The sequence below is a fragment of the Aedes albopictus genome, chromosome 2 (assembly GCF_035046485.1).
Source record: "Aedes albopictus strain Foshan chromosome 2, AalbF5, whole genome shotgun sequence".
Classification (NCBI taxonomy): Eukaryota; Metazoa; Arthropoda; class Insecta; order Diptera; family Culicidae; genus Aedes; species Aedes albopictus.
The window spans coordinates 473,140,588-473,162,888 of NC_085137.1; the positions used below are offsets into that span (position 1 = coordinate 473,140,588).

The 22,301-nt window shown below is 39.4% G+C and overlaps 1 protein-coding gene across 20 annotated transcripts in view; it reads left to right on the forward strand.

The window, feature by feature from the left end:
- LOC109414816 (calmodulin-binding transcription activator 1) overlaps positions 1-22,301 on the forward strand; it is a 634,609-nt gene that overhangs the window by 279,662 nt on the left and 332,646 nt on the right. The window contains exon 1 of one of the 20 annotated variants that reach the window (XM_062854082.1): positions 4,264-5,969. The exons of the other annotated variants lie outside the window; for them this stretch is intronic. The gene's annotated coding sequence lies outside the window, so the exon portion shown is untranslated. Of the gene's footprint in view, positions 1-4,263; positions 5,970-22,301 lie in introns of those variants that run through there. 20 annotated transcript variants of the gene reach the window in all.

The window sequence follows — 22,301 nt, forward strand, 5'->3', positions numbered from 1 at the left end:
AGATCAAAAAAATTCTATGAAATCTGCCTGAACTTTTCATCAGTTCTCCATCTTAAATTCCAAGTAAGAAAGGAATATGACAACGTTGGTGCTTGTAAAGATTGCCACTTGTTCTTAAAGCTACGTTTTTTCTTTTCAGGAATTATTATAAAATTGGATAATAACAGGATAAGACAGTTTTTAACTTCACAGGATACATTATGCCTTAGTAGAATAGCAGTATTGTTGATTTTCTATACTATTAAATTGGTTCAGAGTAAAAAAGTTATTTCAAAAATGTTGAAAATGAATGAAATTAGTGTTGGTTGAAGTTCTCGAAAAAAAATATCTACCTCCGGTACCAGTTCTGGTAAAATTTTTCATCAATCCAAAACATAATAGTTCGATATCTCAATATAATGTTCAACACCTGGAATGAAACACCGCTCTCATCTATTAGCATAGCTTTGCAAACAATCTGTCAATTGTGAGAGTACGACTAATTAACTACTCCTCATTGGAGCCACCATATGGTAAGCACAACTATCAGATACACTCACAATTTGACAGTTTTCGAGTACGACACATCAGTTACTCCTATCTGGAGCCACCATTCCTTATGCATGCTCAAATTGACTCTTCATGCAAGTCAAGTTAAACGTACGAAATCAATTAAAGTTGCACAATAGGGATAAAGTTGACTTGTGCAAAAATCGTTGCTAGTTGTTAAAATTTAGAAATTTCAAAATTAAGGAAAATAGAAGCCAAGTTGACTAATAGCAAGACAGACTTCTATCTTCTTGATCTATATCCTATGGGAACTTCAAGCACACTAGCGTCGCGAACGACATCACTGCCGTAGTTATACAAAGTGAAAACCTGTGCTGCCGTGACTTTTGTGTGACAAGTGTGTTACTTGGGGTAGACTTCAACTGTGTAATCGGCTGATGAAACTTGGTTTCCTCGTTGCGGCAGTGTGGATGAATTTGTTCGTTAAAAGAATAAAGCGGACACGTTCAATGCTTCCACCCAGTCAACCAGTGATCGTATAAGATGTTGCATAAGATGTTAATGTGGATGCGATATGCGTACATTTTACATGTGCCTAAATGGAGGCATGCACGCATATGGCCTCCACTTTATAATCTTATGCAACACCCTATACGATTACTGGTTGTCTGGGCAGTGAGCTACCGCTCTTTGAAGGAAGCCGTTTGAATAAGCTTTTCTCTAAAACTTTTCAATATCGGTACATTTGGTATGGAGAAGATGTCCGAGTTCAAAAGTAGTAATTTTGAAATCCATGATGACGGACCTAGATCAAGATGGCGAATGTTTCAGCACATATTAGGGTCTTTAATCCATGTATATGAGTTTAAAAATTATAGTAAGCTAGCTGTCCCGGCACACTCTGTCTTGCTAATCCAGTGGTGGTTTGACAGTTTTTGAGCTCATTTAAGCAGCGCCAATCTAGAGGCTTTATTGCAATTGTGTTAGTTTCTTCCACGTTCTTAATAATTTCAGTATTTATACTTTTGCCTCAAAGGGGATCCAAACTCATTTTTATTTATATAGATGGCGGCTTTTTTGGAGATGTTGGATTTGATCTTTACCAAAAATAATTAGATCAGTATTTTTTTTATTTCACAATTAGGGTGACCATTTTGGAAAAAAATAGTGGTCCAAAAAAAGCATTCCTTATTTTCTTTTCAAACCGTCATAACTTTTGAACCAACAGACCGATTTACAATCTTTTTTCTCGAATGAAAAGATTATATATTCTAGATTTAAGAAAAATACTGCTAAAAAAATTAGTGTTCTTCAATATGCAAAAATGATCAAAACATCAGTTTTTTTATGATTTTCACAATGTTGGACCCCATTTCTCCAGAGGTTTCTTCGAGGGATCCCCAAGAATGCCTACTAAAACTACTCCAGTAATTTCTTCTGGTGTGTCTTCAGGAATTAGTTCTGGTGTTTCTTCTTGTATTCGACAAGAAATCCCCTTCAGGATTTATTTCATTGACAATTCCTCCAGCAGTTCCTTCTGGGAAATCTTCGAAAATTTCTTTTCTGATTTTTCAAGGAGTTCTTCCTGAGATTCTTCAAGGAGTTTCTTGGAGTCAATTTTGAATTCCTCCAGAAGCTCTGAGGATTGTCTCAGGAGTTCCTTTTCAGATACCTCCCGGATTTTCTTCTGGATTCAAAACCAATCAGCACACATGTTACAAGGGAGTGTCGACAGAGCAGGTTTTTGGTTGTACAGGAGTTACATTTATGTAATTTTAACTCAAAGGCAGAATAACTTGAAAATGACTCGTGTCCAACCAAAACACAGCACAGGGTGACATGACAAAACACGACACGCCTTTGTGACATGTGTGCTGATTGGGTATCAGGAATCCTCTAGGAATCATTGATGTGATTCCCCCAGAAAATCATTCTGAGATTTCTATAACGGTTCCTCAATGTGTTCCTTTTTGGAATGTCTTCAAAAATACTTTTTCAGTGATTCCCAGAAGGAATGTCTGGAGAAATGTTATTCCAGAAAAGAAGCTTTTGAAAGAAATCCAGAATGAACATCTTGAGGAATTTGTACAAAACTGAAGGAGGGATTCCATAAATAAAAACGTTGGGAAATGGAGGAGGAACGCCGGAGGAACTTATGATCTTTTCATTCGTGAGAAAAGATTGTAAATTGATCTATTGGTTCGAAAGTAATGACGATTTGAAAATAAAAAAAATGAGTAATGTCGTTTCTTTGGACCACCCTATTTTCAAAATGGCCACCCTAGTGGTGAAATAGAAAAGTGCTGGTCTAATTATTTTTGGCAAAAACATTCCTACTGAATTGTTGAAAAGTCACATTAGCATACTGTTAGTAGAGTGTAAAAAATTAGCCTTAGTTAAAATTCACAAATAAAAAGAAATTAAAAAAAAAATACTGTTCGTAGCCATGGACAAAATATGACCAATTTTAGCTGCCCAGATGATGTAACAAAATGAAGCCGGGTTTTTTTTATAATCGTACAATTTGGTACGTATGTTCTCAGAATTTAATGAAATTTTTTTAACAGGTAGGGTTCATAATTATATGAACAAAAACTAAATTGAAAAATAAGTCAGGGTCGCCTAATTTTCCGAAAAATTCCAGTGGAAAACAATCATTTTCCACAGACAGCACCTACTTTGAAAAATATAACTCAAGAACGAAGCATCGCAACACAGACACTTTTTTTTTGTGGAATCATAAGCAAATTTTCTCAGCAATTCAAAGAAAAAAGACAAAATAAAAATTGTTTTCCACTGTTGAGAAAAATCGGTTGGAAAAGTCGGAAAAACTATAGTCCGGAAAAATTCCCAAAAAAATTTTTGAAAGGAAATTTTGTAAGCTATATCCTGTAAAATTTTCAAGATGTGGGTTTTCTCGGTTCCTGAGTTATGGCCAATTTTGTAGAAATTGTCCAGATGTGCTATGAGCCGTTTTCTTTGAAAAATCATAAATTAAAAACGAAGCATCGTAGACACATTTTTTGTGAAATCGTAAGTAAATTATCCCAGCAATTCAAAAATAAAAAAATACAAAATGAAAATTGTTTTATTCAAAATTTTCCACTGTTGAGAAAAATCGGTCAGAAGAGTCCGGAAAAATTCCTATAAAAATATTTTTGGAATTACATAAGCTATATTCTTTTTTTAAGATGTGATTTTTCTCCGTTTCTGAGTTATAACTAATTTTGTGGATTTTCGACCGTATGTATTATAAATTTGCACAAAATTGGTCATGACTCAGGAACGGACAAAAACCACATCTTGAAAATTTCATAGAATATATCTTATGTAATTACCTTCAATTTTTTTATAAGTATTTTTCCAAACTTCTTAAATAGTTTCCCGGCTTTTCCAACCGATTTCCCTCAACAGCTCTAACTTTACACCGTTTATTCGATTCGTAGCTAGATTTGTAAAAAGGCATAGAATCTGATTACAAATCGAGTAAGTAAAACAGTTTCATGAACCACCTTAATGGGAACTGAGGCATAGAAGGTTATCATTACTCTATTCAATTTCTACCGTTGCTCGCTACTTGTCAAATTCCTTATTTCTTCGGTTACTTTCATTACTTCCTCTCACTTTGTGTAGCTCTAGATTCACAGAAAATAGCTGATAAAACCTAATTATAACTTTTTTAATTTCAGGTACGTCCTTAAGATTGTTTTGAGTTTTTCAAGGTAAGTGAACTTTAGTAAACAATTTGTTGTAAATCTTGGCTTGAAATGCCACTTGAGGTTGACATCAAAATGCAAACTTGCTCTAATCTCACACACTTTAGAGCTCGAATTCGATAAGCAAAACATTTTCTCTTACTCGATTCATAATTCGACATTCACACAGCCTTTTCTCTGATCATCGATTCTCCAATGTTTCCACCGAAACCCAAAACTCTCTCACCCACGTGTTTCCTCCGGTAAGCAAAACAGCATCGCACGAATGAGAGAACCACAACAAACGATCCGAATTGTTGCTAAAATACCTTCACGTGCTTCCGTAATGCTATCATGCCAACTTTCCTCTCCCGAAAGCAGACTCTCTCGCACGTGCCTCGTGAAAATTGTTAACAATTTTCCTTCTCCTTTTTCCCGAATGGAACGAGAAAAGCTCGCGCGGAAACAGTGCTCTCACTCACGCGCCTCGCGTTATCCTTGCCACCGAGAGGGGAAAATCCTTACGGATCCAACGGTTTTCCTTTTCTGGTGTGCTATCGCGCGCTCTGGATATGGCGTTGTCCCTTTCGATGAATTCCGACAGGATTCGGGTTCGGGATTCCGCTTGCTTGCTTGCATGCTGGTCATACCAAACGGCCCCCGGTTGGGAACGGATTTCGTTCAGTGTCGTTCGTCCTTCTGCCGGGAAAGGAAGTGTTCCGCCTAACGCGCGAGATCCTTTCGGAGGAGTTCAAGGGTGCCAGAGCCATCCTTGCCTGGGAATTGATGTATTCCTAGCGCTCCCCGCCCGTTTTAGAATGTGTGTCCATTAGGTGTCGTGGTCGCTGTCGTAGTCGTCCTTCGGTGTTTCGGTGTTGTTTCGCCCTCCCTGGATGTTTTTGGTTTTCTGTCTGTGCGTGCATAGTTGACGTCGTGTGTTTTTACGTAAATCGTTTGTGAAATCGTGAATTCGAAAAAGTTTTAAGTTTCTGAAGGGAGAGAAGCATCCGGTTCGACGTTATAGCCGTAAATCTAAGTGTGACTGTAAATAACTCGATGTGAAACAAGTCGTGGAAATCTGTTTCTTTGGCGAAAAGCACAAAAATCGTAGTACTGTGGATGTCTCAAAGTGGTATTATTAATTTCATCCATTTGGGTGTCGTAAAGTGTCACAGTCTCAGTGTGTAGTGAAGGAAATCAGTCAACACTCAACTATACGCCACTAAAACGCCACCAGTAGGGAAATCGTTTTTCCCAAAGAGAAACCCGTCTAATTAATGCCCAGTGCGTGTCTCCAAGAATTAAAAGGATCCAGTCAAGGCAATTAATGAAGGGGAACCCAGATTGTTATCAGTCGACAATTCCGCTAATCTAAAACGAGAAGTGATAGACCGTTCGTTTCCGTTACTGGGTTAGAGTAGTGAACTTACCTTGAGGAGGGACTATCCCACAATGCGCCAGGGATCCCTTTCTCCATAAGAGCCAATAAATGTGACTGATGGTGGTAAATTAAATTAAAAACCACAATCAAATAAAGTAGCTCTCAAACCTGAAGAAAAGTGAAAGAAGGTGGAAAAACAATTCACCGAAAAAAAGCAACAACGAAATATCTCCAAGTGAAAGTGACCCACAAGATAAGAAAAGGACGGCCGTGATAGCTCATAAAAATTAACTGAAAGAAAATTAACAGCCGGAAGTGACTCTGGCGGGAAGGAAAGAAAGAAAAAACAACTGACAATGGAACTGGCAGCTGGCCGTTAGAGTAATTAAAAGCAAAAACGAGTCGTAAGTGAGAGTGGAAGTGATTTAATGGTGTTTGTCCAAGCAGCAACGACTTTTTGGCCATTTCCTGTGTTGGCGTCGTAAATTTAATTGTTTCCAGGCTGTGAGTGGGGAAGACGCTTGAGTAATATTTGGTGTCATGTGTTTTGATTGCATCTGCTTGCCATACTGTTATGTCCATCCAATCGAATTGTTATGTTACAAAATGTTTCCATGTTTTGTCTGCGTTTACATTCAATGATAACTCATGTGGGAAGAACTAGTTATAAGTTAATATGCACAGATAAAAAAAATTAAAAAAAATTGATTACGTCGAGAAAAAAAATGATTTGTTATCATACTTATAAATCCAAAATGATTGGTAATTGATTTAGTCATGTACATCTGACCATCCGTTTTGGCATCAAAATAAAATTATAAATGATACCTTCTAGAATATAGTAGTTTTTTTTTTCTTTTTTTTTTGCAAATAACTTTTATATGCTGAAGCCCCATTTTACATGAAGTTCAGTACATGGTTTCGTTCTTATTATCATCGTCGTCGATAAAAACAAAATCTTCAAAACGGTTTTTTGCAGCTTGGGGCTGTCCATTAGTTATGCTACGCGTTTCAAAAATATTTGGGTTCCCATTTGAAATGCAATCATATAATTGAAGACATATGGTTTTAATTATCTGATGAACATAAATTTAGACGACTTTTTTTATTCGCTTAGGAATAAGGTCAACAAGCTGTTATTTTACATAGAGTGTATCAGTTTTTTTTTCAAATTTTGCGACTGTTTGTCAACCTATTGTATGTGCATCATTGCTACAAATTGGAGCTCGATTGATTTATCTTTCACGAAGCTCGAACCGTTCTCGTAAAACACAATTCCTTTTAGACAACTATTTTTTGAACTGTCGTATCTCAGAAACCAGTGAACCGAAACGAATGAAATTTTGAGCATTAACAGTCAAAATTTCAGAATTGTTTATGCACTCTATGAAAAGTAACAGCTTGTTAAACTTTTTTGAGGGAGAAAAAAAGTTGCCTATTCCAAACATTTTGGTCACCCCCAGTATATTGAAATGGCTCCAGACTATTTGGTCGAAGGCCGTTTGGCCGAAAAAAGAAATAATAGTGGACTAAAGTGATAATGTTGGTAATTTTTGCAACAGTGTAATGGTAGGAACGGTGAAGACATGCATGACCTATCTCAATGCATTCAAAATTCAGTTAAACATCACTCAATAAATTTGCAAACGTTGCATTATTCTTGACCGCAGAACGGAACTGAGAAACAGCGCCATCTATAGAGGTGCTTCGCGCGCTCGCTTTGCTAGATATTTGCGATTTGTTTTTCTTCTCTGCGGGGCACCGACGACGGGACGCCAAGCAGTCAGTAGTGTGCGGTAGTTCGGCAGCAGCAAAGCTTCGCGCGCTCGCTTTGCTAGATTTTTGCGATTTTGTTTTCTTCTCTGCGGGGCACCGACGACGGGACGAGTGTGCGCGCACCGTGGTTGAGTCGGTTCCGAATTTTTCGCTTCCCTTCGGCGCTAGTTTCCAATACACTTTTAGTTGATAATAAATATTTTCTTTCATTTTTTGCATTTACACAAAAGAGTGAAAAATGTTAGTTCGGGTTCGCCGGTCGAGAAAAAATCCGGGCGCCGACAAGTGAGTCGCGTTCAGTGTATTTCTGTGTGGAATAGACTAAAGGTTTCTGCTCCCTAGTGGAGTGGAGACGCGCGATAGAATTTTCTTTTTGGCTAGTTCTTGCGTCGAAAAGTGGTCGGTTGTTAACGGCGGTTTGTGTATATTGATCCATTGTCAAATCATATCACCAACCATAGGTGACTCCCGGACTGACAATGCACCTTTCCCTACTAACAAAAAATTCCTTCCTGAGACAAACGTGGAGATGCAGCGATTCGCGGTCTTTTTAACAACGTTTGTCTTACTAACATTCCCTTCCATCCTCGATGACCGTAAGGACGTGGCCGGCGCCGTTATTGACCTTATTAAAGTTGAGAGCTCTCGACCTGTGTACATTGAGAATAGTAAGCTAGTCCCAAGCCCTATTCATTGGTTCCTTGTGCAATTTCGATTGCTCTGGTCAATCACGGAGTAGCAACTACGAATTGTGCGGTCATCTATGCTCATGCTCATGCAAGTGTGCTGAGTGTGCAACATGTCTCAAAAAAACCTAAATAGGAAAATTATAGAGTGATCGGAACTGCTTTTCCTAAAACTCGTCAGATCTTACATTGTAGAAAATCTTTCTTCCATTATTATTTATTTTTAACAAATTACCGGAATTACCAACATTTATATTCTTAAATATTGTTTCTTACATTTTTACTTGCAATGTATCCTATGAAATGCAAATGAATTATTCATCTTCATTTTTCGGAAAGTGCCCTTTTTCAAGAATTACTTCAAAAACTCTCGTTTTTTAGGAAATTATCTCATGAACTGTTTATAAAATCCTGCTGTAAATTATCATACATCTGTCTGCAGAATAAAGTTCAAATTACAAAAAAAATCTTGCAAAAAGATTGTACACTTTTAAAAAAATATATTCAAAACTGTTACGTTTTCATGTTTTTTTTTGCTTTTATTTTAATTTCTAAAAATAAAATATTTGTAATACGACGGAAAATCTCTTGTGCTAATATTTAGCTGCTGAGATAATCCTGTAATCTTGGAAAAAAAAAAATGAAATCCCCAAAATAAGTACTGTGAAACAATTGAGAATGAATTCCTCCGGGTAACGCCCCGACACGGGTTGTAAACAAATAAAATTAAGATATTAATGATACATAAATTATAGACTATTCTGATAATAAAGCTTTCATACACTTTAAGAAATAAATAAGTATGCACTTACAACAAAGCAAAAAAAAATAACCCTTCTTAAAAAGTACTCCAGAAAATATTGTTTAGGTGTTTTAAGGATTTTGAAAAAGACCTAGCATACAAGTTCTTTTATTCAAGCTTTTTGCTGAATTTACAGAGAAGTTCAACGGTAGAAAAGGCCGATTCAAAATCTCATTTGGCATAAAAGGATAAAGGGACAGATGGGATGATGTAAATGTGGTGATAAAAAATAAAAAAAAAAACAATGCAACAAATAATACATTGGAACCTTGTAAATGCACAACGCCGCACGTTGGGCGCCAATTTAACGAAAACATTGGAACCTTACAATTACAGCATTTTCTTTTGCGTATTGGCCCCACGTTGGGCGCCAATGTAACGAATACAAACCCTACAAATGCGCATTTTATTTTCCATATCAGGCACCACGTTTGGGAACTAGAACGAGAGATTAATAGATTTTTTTTTATTTATTGAAAATATAGTCTGGTGCAGCCAAGTTTTTTCGCACCTTAAATATTTGGGGGGGTTGAGTGGAAATAAAGCAAATTAAATATTTAAATATTTCAACCTAATGCAGTGGTTCCATCGAGGTTACTCCAAGTCAGGGATGTTATATATCCCTTTCGGGACGGAGCGCAAAAGTGAAATTTCCATACAAATTGCTCAACTTTGGCTCTCCAGAACTCTTAGATTTTCCAAAAAAGCAACATTTATTTTTCCTCATTTGAAAGAACTATTCTTTATCTTTCGTTTTCTAGCTTTGACAACCTAGATAAATCGGAAATAAACAATATGCGACAGATAAAACTTTTTCATGTTTTACGGTTTTTGCCCACTTTTTGTTTACTTTGTTGTGGTAAATTTCACAGGCAATGTAAACAAAAGTTTGTTTACTCACAAACAAGTATAAGTAATGGCTGAATTATTGAAACAGTTTACATCACATAAAACAAAATATAAACAGATGAAAAAATATGCAAAACTGTTACCGCTTAACAACACAATCACAGACAAACAGACGTAGCACTTGCGAAATTTCCATCGACGACGCTTTTAACGATCATTTCAAATTTTCATAGTTGTGGCTTTCGCAACCAGAGGCGCGCGCATCGTTTTTCTATGCGTCTGACGTTTCACACTAGCGCTTTTTGTTGACGATATTGCACAACACAGTGATTCGTGCAACTTTTCCACCAGGTGATGGTAGTGTGAACTGGGCGATAGATTTCCATGATAATCGTTCAAGGTGTTAAGTCTCTTTGTCTGTGACACATTTTTGCTAATTCGTTACGAAAGGGATATACAGAGCTAGAGTGGCTATTTTATTTTCGTATAGGATACAGATCTTTCACCCAAATTTTGTTTGGCATACAGATTTTTGAAATGTGTTATACATTTTTTTTTCAATCAATCATCTGGCATCCCTGCTCCAAGTTACTCACTGAGTAATTGACTATTGAGATAAAAAAAACTCCATCCCAGTATGATCTCTTAAGGATTTTTCATGATTTTCTCCGAACTTTTTCAAAAAGTTATCAAAAATTCATACGGCTATTTTCTCTAGAGTTTAATGCAGTTTCTTGCAGGAAATAGTTAAGATATTTCCCTAGATTCCTGCGAAATTTCACAATAAGTTATTTTAGAAAATCTTGCAGTAATGTATCCAGAAATTAAACCATTAATTGAGAAATCCTTCACGGATTACTATAGCAAATTTATGAAAGTATTTCCAAAAAATTATCAAATGATGCATTAGGAAATCAATTCGTGAATATCGTCAGACATTCTTACACGGATTGCTTAAAAAAACCCTCCAGCATTTCCAAAGCGTGTGCTTTAGAAAAATTTCTAGATAATTTAAGCGATGACTCATCTAGGAACGCCCACGATTGTTTCTATGAGAATTCTTTCAAGAGTTCTTCCAGGGATTCATCAACCCTCCTTATGCATTGAGGACCATTTTTGACCCAAACCGTACACTTCGTCAGCGAGATGTTCCCAACGTGACGCATTAGGAAGGTTAATAACACTCACCGTTTCCGTAAGAATTTTCTCCAAAGAGTTTCTAGAGATCGTACCGGAAATAAATTTAAAAACTTTTGAAAGTTCTCCACAGATTATTTTTGAAATTTCTTCAAAATCGTCTACTATTGGTTTCTTCAGCTAATATAATCGCTCTAGAATTTCCATCAAAATTAACTCTACAGGAAACTCTACGGGTCTCCAGTTAGTCTAGTGGTAAGGCTTTGGATCGCCAATCCGGAGACGGCGAGTTCGATTCCCGTTCCGGTCGGGAACTTTTCTCGACTGCCCTGGGCATAGTGTATCATTGTACTTGCCTCACAATATACAAATTCATGCAACGGCAGGCAAAGAAAGCCCTTTAATTAATAACTGTGGAAGTGCTCAAAGAACACTAAGTTGAAGTGCGGCAGACCAAGTTCCAGCTGGAACGTCGAGCCAGAAAGAAGAAGAAGAAGGAACCTCCAGAAACATTTCTTAAAATTACTCTAGAAAAGCTCAATGGGTTTCCTCAGCCCCATAAATTCTACGAAAGCTCCTTACGGATTTTTTTACTCAGGAAATCATTCATAGATTACTTCAGAAACGCTTGATTCCTTGAAAAAAAAAAACAATTGTTTAGAGTTCTTCCAGAAACTTTCCCACAGATTTCTTCAGAAAGTTTTCTAAAGACTCCTTCGATGATTTCGCCAAAGTTTCCTTCAGAAATTCTTCATGGGATTCCCTTAGAAATTTCCCTAGAGATTCCTTCGGAATTTTTGCATGAAATTTCCTCATAATCAAATTCAAGGATTCCATTGGGAAACCTTTTATGAATTGCTGCTTCCATGAATTCCTTTAGAAGGATTACTTCAGAAATTCCCATACGAATTTCTCAAGAAATGTATCCAAAAAATCTTTTATCTAGATTGCCATGGGTTCCTTCTTCTAGGAATTTGTTTAGAAAACCTTTCGGTAATTTTTTGCAGGGATTCCTACAGATTTTTTACAAGGATTACATCAACATTTCTCGAAAGATCATTTCTTCGTAAATTTCATTTGTTGGTTTTCGACTTATGGTTTCTTAAAAACATTTCCAGAGATTTTTCCAAAAACTCCTCCAGAGATTTGTTTAGGAATTGCTCTAAGGATTCCATTAAAATTTTCTGCCAGAATATGACTAGGAATGTCTACAGGGATTCATCCACATAATCCTGCAGGAGTTTATACAGAAATTCCTTCAGGACTTCCGCCAGATATTCCTCCATATGGTTTATAAAAAAAAATCTTAGGCATTTTCTTTAAAGGGTACCTCTAAGTATTTCTCCTGGATTCCTTAATGAATGGATTCTGAAATGTTTCCTGGGAATCTCTATAGGAGTTGCTTTCGAAATATCTTTAAAGAAGCTTATCCAGGCGTTTCTCCAAGTATTCCTACTAGAATTTTCTTCAGGAATATGTTCACAAATAGTTTCAGAAGTACACTCCCGATCAAAAGTTTGGGGTCACCCCCTCAAAAACATGAAATTTTTTGAGGCCCATATCTTCGCCAATTTGCGTCCGATTTCAAAACCCTAGGTCTCATTCAAAAGATATTGCTGTGTGCGTTCAAGATGCAAACGGTGCCCAAATGCGCTCCAAACGCGGTAACACAATGTTACCAAAAGCAACTTAGCAACCATGGTCCAAACCTAGGATTCAAAAGCTCCCACTGACATCGGGTTACTTGTTAGAAAATCTTACCGCATTTGGTGTTCCCGCATTTGATATTTGCATTTCGAATGCACACAGCAATAATAAGTCAAAGAAACTTTCAACATGATTTAAAAGAAATTTTTTCAAAAGATTTTGTATGTAAACTTAACCCAAAGTTGCCAAATTTTCTAAAAAATGAATATATGCATATAAACTTACGACAGTGTCGCTGGAAATTGGGTCGACCAAATTTTCAGATGCGAGCGGTAATAAAACCCATTTTCTATTAGCTTTAATTTTAATTCTTCTTGGCTCATTTGAAACATAATGAATGATACTCACTGCATAGACATTGAACCAAACATATTTGTTGAAATTTACATACTAAAACTTAACGTAAAATTGCCTCATTTTTTGAAATGTGTTCATTTTACATAACATTTTTATAAACAAAAATCGTTAATTACGTTGAGTTAAATCCATCAAACGTAAATTTAATTAATTATCTTTGATATGCGCCAAAAAGAATTGAAATTGAACTATAGATGACGAAGATATCATCAAATCACTTTTCCATGTTTTACTAAAGTGACCTCAAACTTTTGGCTGATACATGATATTGAGGGGTGACCCCAAACTTTTGGTCGATGACATGAGGAGTTAACTTACTTATAACTTTTTTTTCTAGATTTTTTAGCTAAGTTCTGTAAAAAGCAGTTGAAAGCTAATAAAAAATGGGTTATATGACCACTCATATCTTAAAATTTGGCCGACCCAATTTCCAGCGACACTGCCGTAAGTTTATATTCATTTTTTGGAAAATTTGACAACTTTGGGTTAAGTTTACATACAAAATCTTTTGAAAAAAATTCTTTTAAATCATGTTCAAAGTTTCTTTGACTTATTATCTTTTGAATGAAACCTAGGGTTTTGAAATCGGACGCAAATTGGCGGAGATATGGGACTAAAAAATGACATGTTTTTGAGGGGGTGACCCCAAACTTTTGATCGGGAGTGTACTTTTAGAAAATCTTCCATTCCAATTATAATAATTACTCGATAAACTTTTCTGGGAATTCCGCCAAAGCTCTCCTAGAATACTTCCTGATATTTCTATAGACATTAGACTGGGTCAACAAAGTCAATTTTTCGGAACAAAGCTTTTTCGATTCCTTTTAGCGTCCAAAACAACTGTGCAAAATTTTGTTATTTTTTGAAGAATGTTTGGCAAATTCTAGAAGAAACTCCCTGAGATATTTCCTTAATTCGTTGAAGAAAAAAACCATGAGACACTTCTGGAGGAACTCTGAACTTATTTTCAAGCTTAAATGCTTGGAAAATTCCTGGAAATCTGTAGAAGAGTTTCTGAAGGAATCTCTTAACCTGGGTGCGGTCGCATCGTGCACTGAGTACACGCACCATGAAAAATGCACCCTTTTGGTACACCGCGTGAGCGTGGCGTCGTTGCACGTAGGCAAAGCCGCGACTGCTCGAGGATTAATAATGCCAGCCAAAACCTCCGCAGATATTGTAGACAAAGGCACTGGTGAAAATCTTGTAGATATCCTTCAATATATTTCTCAGGGATGCCCAGGAATAGATGCACGAATAGTTCATCTCGGGACCCACGCTTTACTTCCCTTCCGAAGGAAGAACCCACCTTTTAGTGAGTATGTCGGAAGTCCCAGGTCCTCGCATGATAGTCTTGTGTTCTAACCACCACACCAGGTCTGCTCCACAAATATACCTAAGCAATCTCCAAAGGTATTTGTTCGGATTGGTGAGAATCTATGTAGCAGTGGAGTTACTCAACAGCAGCTCAAAGCTAAAATATATTTAGGTTTTAGTAATAAATTCTATAGGAAATAACAAATTTAATTTTCTTACATGGTCTTCTACCGTTCCATGCAGTCTTCTCATTTGCCTTCAATGGCGAGCCCCAATTAAGCCCCGAATGCTATAATTATAATTGTTGATTGTAATATTTCATTTTTAGGTTCTTATAATTTAACCGTGATTTTTACCTCTTGACAACGGAATCGGACAACGGTTATCCGTTCGACCGGTTCTGGGTAGCAAATTGAGGAAGTATCTCCTAACCTTTTATAGCCTAAGAAATCAAATTCATTTTAATCGCTGAAAATCAAAAACCCTAGCATCATACCCAAACGTCTATCGGTTATTTCACGCACTAAACTCTCGAACTACCATAACACGAACGTAATTGCGATATTAATGCACCGATAATTCACGAATTAATTTCCCATGCGGCATCGAGCACGTTGGTAATTTGTTTCACCGTCGATCTGTCTCGATGACAATCCTGTCACAGACGATTGACATTTCGTCACTCACGCCGATTCTCATCCATGATTTGGGCTCCATAGTCAGTGTTGCCATAACAGTATTTCTAAATAAGTGCCTGAACGAATCCCTGAATATAACGATTTATTACTGAAAAAGTTCCTGAATTTCAAAAGTGAACCCTTAGAGAAATAAATCTCTATGAGAATCAACGAATCTCTGTGAAAAAAATCTATTGAAATCTTTTGAAGAAATCTTCGATGGTACTCCTTTAGAAATCCTTCGAGATACCGTCAAGGCGCCATTCACCGTGGGGGCTCCATTCACCGTAGAAACAAAGTTTTTTTAGAAACTGAAAGCAAATTTTCTCAGAAATTAAAAAAAAAAATTTGAACTGGAAAAAGTTTTCCACAAAATTTTCCGGTTCCAGTTATGGCCATTTTTGTTGAAAAATGCCAAAATGTGCCATAAAAGCCTTTTCTTAGAAAAATCATAACTCAAGAACGAAGCATCGTAGAAACAAAGTTTTTAATGAAAATGAAAGCAAATTTTCTCAGGAAACCAAAAAAAAAATATGAAGTGAAAAAAGTTTTCCACAAAATTTTCCACCGTTGAGAAAATTGATAAAGAAAAGCCGGAAAAACTATGCTCGAACTCGTGAAAAATTTTCAAAAAAATATTTTTGAGAAGGTTATTTTATAAGCTTTGATCGTTGAAATTTTTGGATTGCACTTAATTTTCGTTCCTGAGTTATGGCAAATTTTGTGAAAAATAACCTTATAATATATGCGTACATGGTTATTTTCACAAATTTGGCCATAACTCAGTAACGAAAAAAAAGTACATTCCAAAAATTTCAGCGATCCAAGTTTATAAAAATATTTTATTGAAAATTTTTCGCGAGTTCGGGCATAGTTTTTCCGGCTTTTCTTTACGATTTTTCTCAACTGTGGAAAAATTTGTGGGAAACTTTTTCCAGTTCATTTTTTTTAGATTCCTGAGAACATTTTCTTTCATTTTCTGAAAAAAAAAACTTTGTTTCATTGATGCTTCGTTCTTGAGTTATAATTTTTCAAATTAAGTAGTGTTAGGGTAAAACAAAAAATTTCCACCTGAGTTTTCCGGAAAAATAGGCGACCCCGAGTTTTTCTCATTTTTTTTTGTTCATCTATCCATTAGCTCTGCCTGTGGATAAAGTTTCATGAAAATCTGAGACCCTTCGGACCAATTTATACGATAATAAAAACATGCACAAGTGTAAAAGAACGTATAGCCGAGATTTCACGCCCGAATATTGGATATTGAAACCATTGAATGAGTACAAAATTCATCTTTAAACTTCACTTAGTATTACCTTACCTTACTAGTGAACTTATTGTCAACCAGTTATGGTTTTCTTAGTTATAGGTAGAGAAGAAAACAAAAAAAGTGCAATATCCATCCATTTGGGCGACCAAGTGAGAGTGGAAGTGATTTAATATTGTTTGTTCGGACAACGACTTTTAGGCCACTTCCTGTGTTCGCTTCGTAAATTTAATCGTCGTTTCCATTCTTATACTGGGCACAGGATGTCGACAGCACTCTCAAGTGTCTTTTTTTCCCTGCCGCTCGTTCGATCCCCCCATCATATTCAACCGACCGACCACAACAGGTTCCATGTCTGTTTGCTGTTGGAATTTCCTGAAGATCACCACCCTCAATTCGGAACGAGCGACCACCGCACCAGCTTGCGGAGTCCCCCGAATACGGAAGGAGAGGCGCGTCGTCGTCGTCGTCAGCTCTCTCGGTGTCGTGTTTTTCGTGTGGAAAGTGGGTGGGAAAAAAGGCGGAAGACGACCCCACTGATGATGATGATGACGACGACGACCACGACGAAGAAGAATACAAAGAAAACGAAGCCAGTCAGTGCCAGGACGAGTGACATACTTTTTCCCCTTAGTGTGTGGGTCCTCGGGCTGCTAGTAGTGTATCTACATCTACCTACTAGACTAGCTGGCCTGGGCTGGCTTGGTTGGGCGTAGGAAGAGAAACACGATTCGACCTCTTCTCGGCGGTGGAGCTGGTTGCTGGGGCTCGGTGTATTCGCTCTCTTTTTAGCTCGTGGGCTCAACGTCCCGCTAGTGCCACCTAACGGTGGTGGCGGCACCAGCGAGGCCAAATGTGTGTCTTTTCACTGTGTGGTTGGGTGGTTTTCGGTGTGCAAAATCGATCCGAGCGAATCCTTTTTTGCATTGCAAATTTGGGTGGGCTCTATATTTTTTTTCCTGGTTTCTTGCTTGGAATGGTTTACATGCAAGAATATCGTACTTTATGGATGTGAATGTGTCACACATTGTGATCCCGGTGGTGAAGTAGTTGACCTTCGGAATTCACTAGGTAAGGGAATCGAACGAACTGTCCAGTACACTCGAACCTCGCTGGGGGCTACGACGCCTGTTGTTCAGCAACGATATCGAAGGTGTAATGTGGCGAACCGGGGTACGATTAAAACAAAAATTCAGCCAATTTGTTTGCTTTGTGTCTGACCTTACCGGTCAGACTAAGGCCTGAGAGTCCTTTGCTGTGCGTAGGCGTTGTCTTCATTCTACTCGGTCCAGGGTTGTATGTCTCTAGTTCCGCACTCTGTGAAGGGCCCGCAAATCGTCCTCCACTTGATCGACCCACCTAGATCGCTGCGCACCGGTCGGATGACTTTCGAGAACCATTTTAGTCGGGTTGCTATCCGACATCCTGCTGACGTGACCCATCCACCGTAGCTTCCAGATTTTCGCGTTATGGACGATGGCTGGTTCTCTCAGCAGCTGACGCAGTGCGTGGTTCATACGCCTTCCCCCTCCAAATCCTGTCTTCCATCTGCATTCCGCTGTAGATAGTACGCAACACCTTCTGTTCGAAAACTCCAAGGGCGCGTTGATCCTCTGTACGTAGGGTCCATATTTCGTGTCCATAGAGGACTACCAGTCTTCAGCGTTTGTAGATAGTTCACACGTCACATGGGCATACTTTATTCGATCGTGGAGTTCTGCGGAGTCCAAAGTAAGCACGATTTCCTGCCACAATGCGCCACTGAATTTCTCTGCTGGTGTCGTTGTCGGCGGTCACCAGTGAGCCCAAGTACACGAATTCTTCAACCGCCTCGAATTCATCACCGTCGATATAAATTCGGGGTGGCGGGCGCGGTGATTCCTCCCTGGAGCCCTTTGCCATCCTGTTCTTTGTCTTCGACACATTAATGACTAATCCGATTCGCCTGGCTTCACTCTTTAGTCGGATGTACGTTTCCGCCATCATCTCAAATTTACGAGCTATAAAATCATCAGCGAAACCAGGCAACTGAACGGACTTCGTGAAAATCGTTCCACTCGTGTTTATCCCCGCTCACCTAATTACACCTTCTTTAGCAATGTTTAACAGCAAGCACGAAAGACCATCACCTTGCCATAACCCTCTGCGAGATTCGAAGGGACTCGAGAGTGTCCCTGATACTCGAACTACGCACATCACTCGATCCATCATCGCCTTGATCAATCGTATTAGTTAATCCGGGAATTCGTATTCGTGCATAATCTGCCATAGCTGTTCTCGATCGATTCTATCAAACGCCGATTTGAAATCGATGAACAAGTCTCGCGTTTAGGCACAGGCGTATTTACAATGATCGATTTCTCTTCATCGATTTTCTCTTCGGATTATTCCGGGAAATACGACTGATATTCGGATAATCTCTCGGTGTGTTTCGGTAAAGGACAACTAGGTCTAGCTTTTAAAACAACAAAAACAACTGAACATAATTTGCCGGCCAAGTTATTAATCAAAGAGAAAATCGATGAAGAGAAATCGATCATTGTAGAAACGCCCGCATGATACTAAGCGCGAGAAGTGATGTGTGGGCACGTTGTATTCGTGGCATTTCTGTAACACCTGGCGGATGGCGAACATCTGGTCCGTTGTAGCGCGTTCACCCATAAATCCAACCTGATATTTCCTAACGAACTCTCTTGCAATCGGTGATAGACGGCGGCATAAAATTTGAGAGAGTATCTTGTAGGCAGCGCTTAGTAGTGTGATCCCGCGGTAGTTCTCGCAATCCAACTTGTAGCTCTTTTTGTAGATGGGACACACGATACCTTCCATCAATTCCTCCGGTAATACTTCCTCCTCCCAAATCTTGGTAATGACCCAGTGTAGTGCTCTTACCAGTGCTTCTCCACCGTATTTTAGAAGCTTGCTTGGTAGTTGATCTGCTCCAGCGGCTTTGTTGTTTTTCAACCGGCCAACCTCCTCCTCAATCTCTTGGAGGTTAGGGGCTGGAAGTCTTCCGTCCTGTACACATACTCCTAGATCTGTTACCACGCCACCTTCGGTACTTGCAACGTCGCCATTGAGGTGCTCATCGTAATGCTGCCGCCACCTCTCGACACCCTCACGCTCACTCGTGAGAATATTCCTGTGATTATCTCGGCACATGTCGGCTTGTGGCACGAAGGCTCTGCGCGAGCGGATCAGCTTCTCGTAGAACTTTCGTGTGTCCTTAGCGCGCTACGGCTCTTCCATTGCTTCGCGATCTCGTTCTTCCTGCTGGCGCTTCTTTATCCGGAAGACTGAATTCTGCTTGTTCTGTGCCTGTGTATATCGTGCCTCTCGTACGGTGATGCTGCATTCTTCTCGTTTTTTAACTGTTCACATTCGCTATCGTACCACACTTGAAGACAGTGTAGCTGCACCAAGCTGCTTTTTCCGTTGGTAGGGCCACTGCTAGCTGCTGCGCGTAAACCTGAGCCACTTCTACGTTACGCAGCTCCTCGATGTTTAGCGGTGGCATGCGACTTCGACGCGTAGTAATAACCGTCGAAAGTTTTGAGCGCATGCATACAGCGACTAAGTAGTGATCCGAATCTATATTCGCACTGCGGTATGTGCGGACATCGATTATATCCGAGAAGAATTTACCATCGGTTAGAACGTGGTCGATTTAAACGGATGCTCTCCAGGTAGCTTCGTGGATATCTTTGCGGGGGATGAAGGTGCTTCGGACTACCATACCACGGGAGGCTGCAAAGTTTACGCATCGCTGGCCGTTATCATTCGATACGACGTGCAGGCTTTTTCGCCCGATGACCGGTCTGTACATTTCCTCCCTTCCTACCTCGCTACCTGTCGCCGACATCGATTTTCACGTCACGTGGCGAGCAACCATCGTATGTTTGCTCTAACTGCGCGTAGAACGCTTCTTTCTCGTCATCGGGTCTCCCTTCGTGTGGGCAGTGGACGTTGATGATGCTGTAGTTGAAGAAACGGCCCTTAACTCTCAACATGCACATCCTTGCGTTGATCGGCTGCCACTCGATCACATGTTGTCGCATCTTGCCCAGCACTATAAATCCTGTTCCCAGTTCATTGGTGGTGCCACAGCTTTGGTAGAAGGTAGCCGCTCGATGCCCGCTTTTCCACACTTTCTGTCCAGTCCAACAAAGTTCCTGCAACGCCACGATGTCGAAGTTGCGGGGATGTAGTTCGTCGTAGATTATCCTGTCACATCCTGCGAAACCTAGTGACTTGCAATTCCATGTTCCAAGTTTCCAATCGTAGTCCTTATTTCGTCGCGTGGGTCTTTGCCGATTGTATCGAGACGTATTTTCTCCTATGTTATTCGCAATGGGGATTTTTACGGGTGGCTTATTGGGCCTACGCCAACACTCCTGTCTCGCCGGAGGGCCATCGTGCCAGTTCTGTTTAACGTCCCAACCAACACTGGGACGACCACGCTGATGGGGCTACCACCTTGGATCTAGCTGGGCGTGGTGCAGCGTTTCTTACTCAGCCGCTGGATGCCAGAACAGACGCTGTTTGAGCCGCACCTCCTTGGTGAACAGACACTCGGATCGTACCTCCTCAATCTAGCTGAAGTCAGATGGATGACAGTGCCCAGGCTGCACTACCAACTAAGCACACAACTCTTAGCTGGCGGTCTTTGTCATCGCTTGACCCGTGGAAACATGGGGTAGGAACTTGTGAGGACCAGAGCTATGTTGGACGCTCTCCTTATCGACTCACCGTTTTGGATTTTGAGGGGGCAGATAAAAAATATTTATCAAAATATCGGGTCTTGTTCAAATAGGGTCTTGGACCATATGGGCAGGACCACCTATTTTGGACACTTGCTGCTATAACTCAGTCAATTTCATACCGATTGGCTTGAAATTTTGAACATGGATAGATACTCTGCGTATCTGATCGTGTCTCAAAGATCAAGACAATCGGTTAAAAAATGACTGAGGGAGCATCCATTAAGTACGTCACGCTAAAATTGGGAATTTTCGACCCCCCTCCCCCCTTCGTACGGGTTTTCCTATACCTAATACATTGCTCGTCACACTTTCACAAACCTCCCTCCTCCCTAGGACCGTGACGTACTTAATGGATACCCCCTGAGTTATAATAACAAGTGCCCAAAATAGGTGCTCCAGCCCAAATGGTCCCAGACCCTATCTTTAACAAATCCGATGAGTTTTAAATATTTTTTATTTTAAATGCTTTATTATTTTTATCCCTCCCTCGACCTGCCAAAGAGTGGTGGGACAAAAAGTGAAAAAAAAATAAACAAATTAGATGGCAGAAGATAAGGTCAAAACCAATGTGTTTTGTCCACCAAGTATATGAACGATTACTAAAGCAGGTTTTAGTCAAACACTCTCAGTTGTGTAACGATTGACGGTAACGGAGACTTTATTATTTATTTGCCAGAGGTCATTGACTTCAATCAAATCATATGGTATGTTAATCACAGAATTGAATCAGAAACCCTTCAACTACGCTTCCCTCAATCTGTTCTCAAAATTTATGAAAATCACGCAAGTCGTGTTCACGCTTCCGTTCAGTTCTTGTGTGACACCCAATCAGCCCGACCGGTCGATCACAAACAGTATCATATGTAAACACATTTTCCGAAAGTTCAATTTGACAGAAAAATAAATGCGAATCAAATCGCTTCCTCCCGCTTCGACATCCTCTCCCCCTCCAGTGAAAATATAAAATTTCAACTGCAAAAAATGTGATCTCTTCACGCCACCGACCGCATAAATCAGAAGATAGGAAGTGTACGCTGAAGGCATTTCAACGCCGGTGGATGGCAGCGACGACATGTGGGGACATGTGTACCTCTATGTTCTCTCTTATTTGGATTTCTGGTGAATTAGGTTTCGGCGATACCTACGTATTGTTCGATTCCAGGTTGTCAACAGTCGCGAAAAAATAGCGACCAAATCAAACAGGAAGCCATCCGACCACCACAACCTCCTCCGCCCCATCTGCCGTCAACCAAGAGCGTGTCGTTCAAATATGGGAGAAGTCTGGCTTGAATTTTCCATCGACGTTTGCGATAGTCGCGTATGAGGGACGGAAACGTGGATGGGCAGTAGCGAGGACATTCTGATACTGTGGCTACACACCACATTCGAACACCTTTTCAC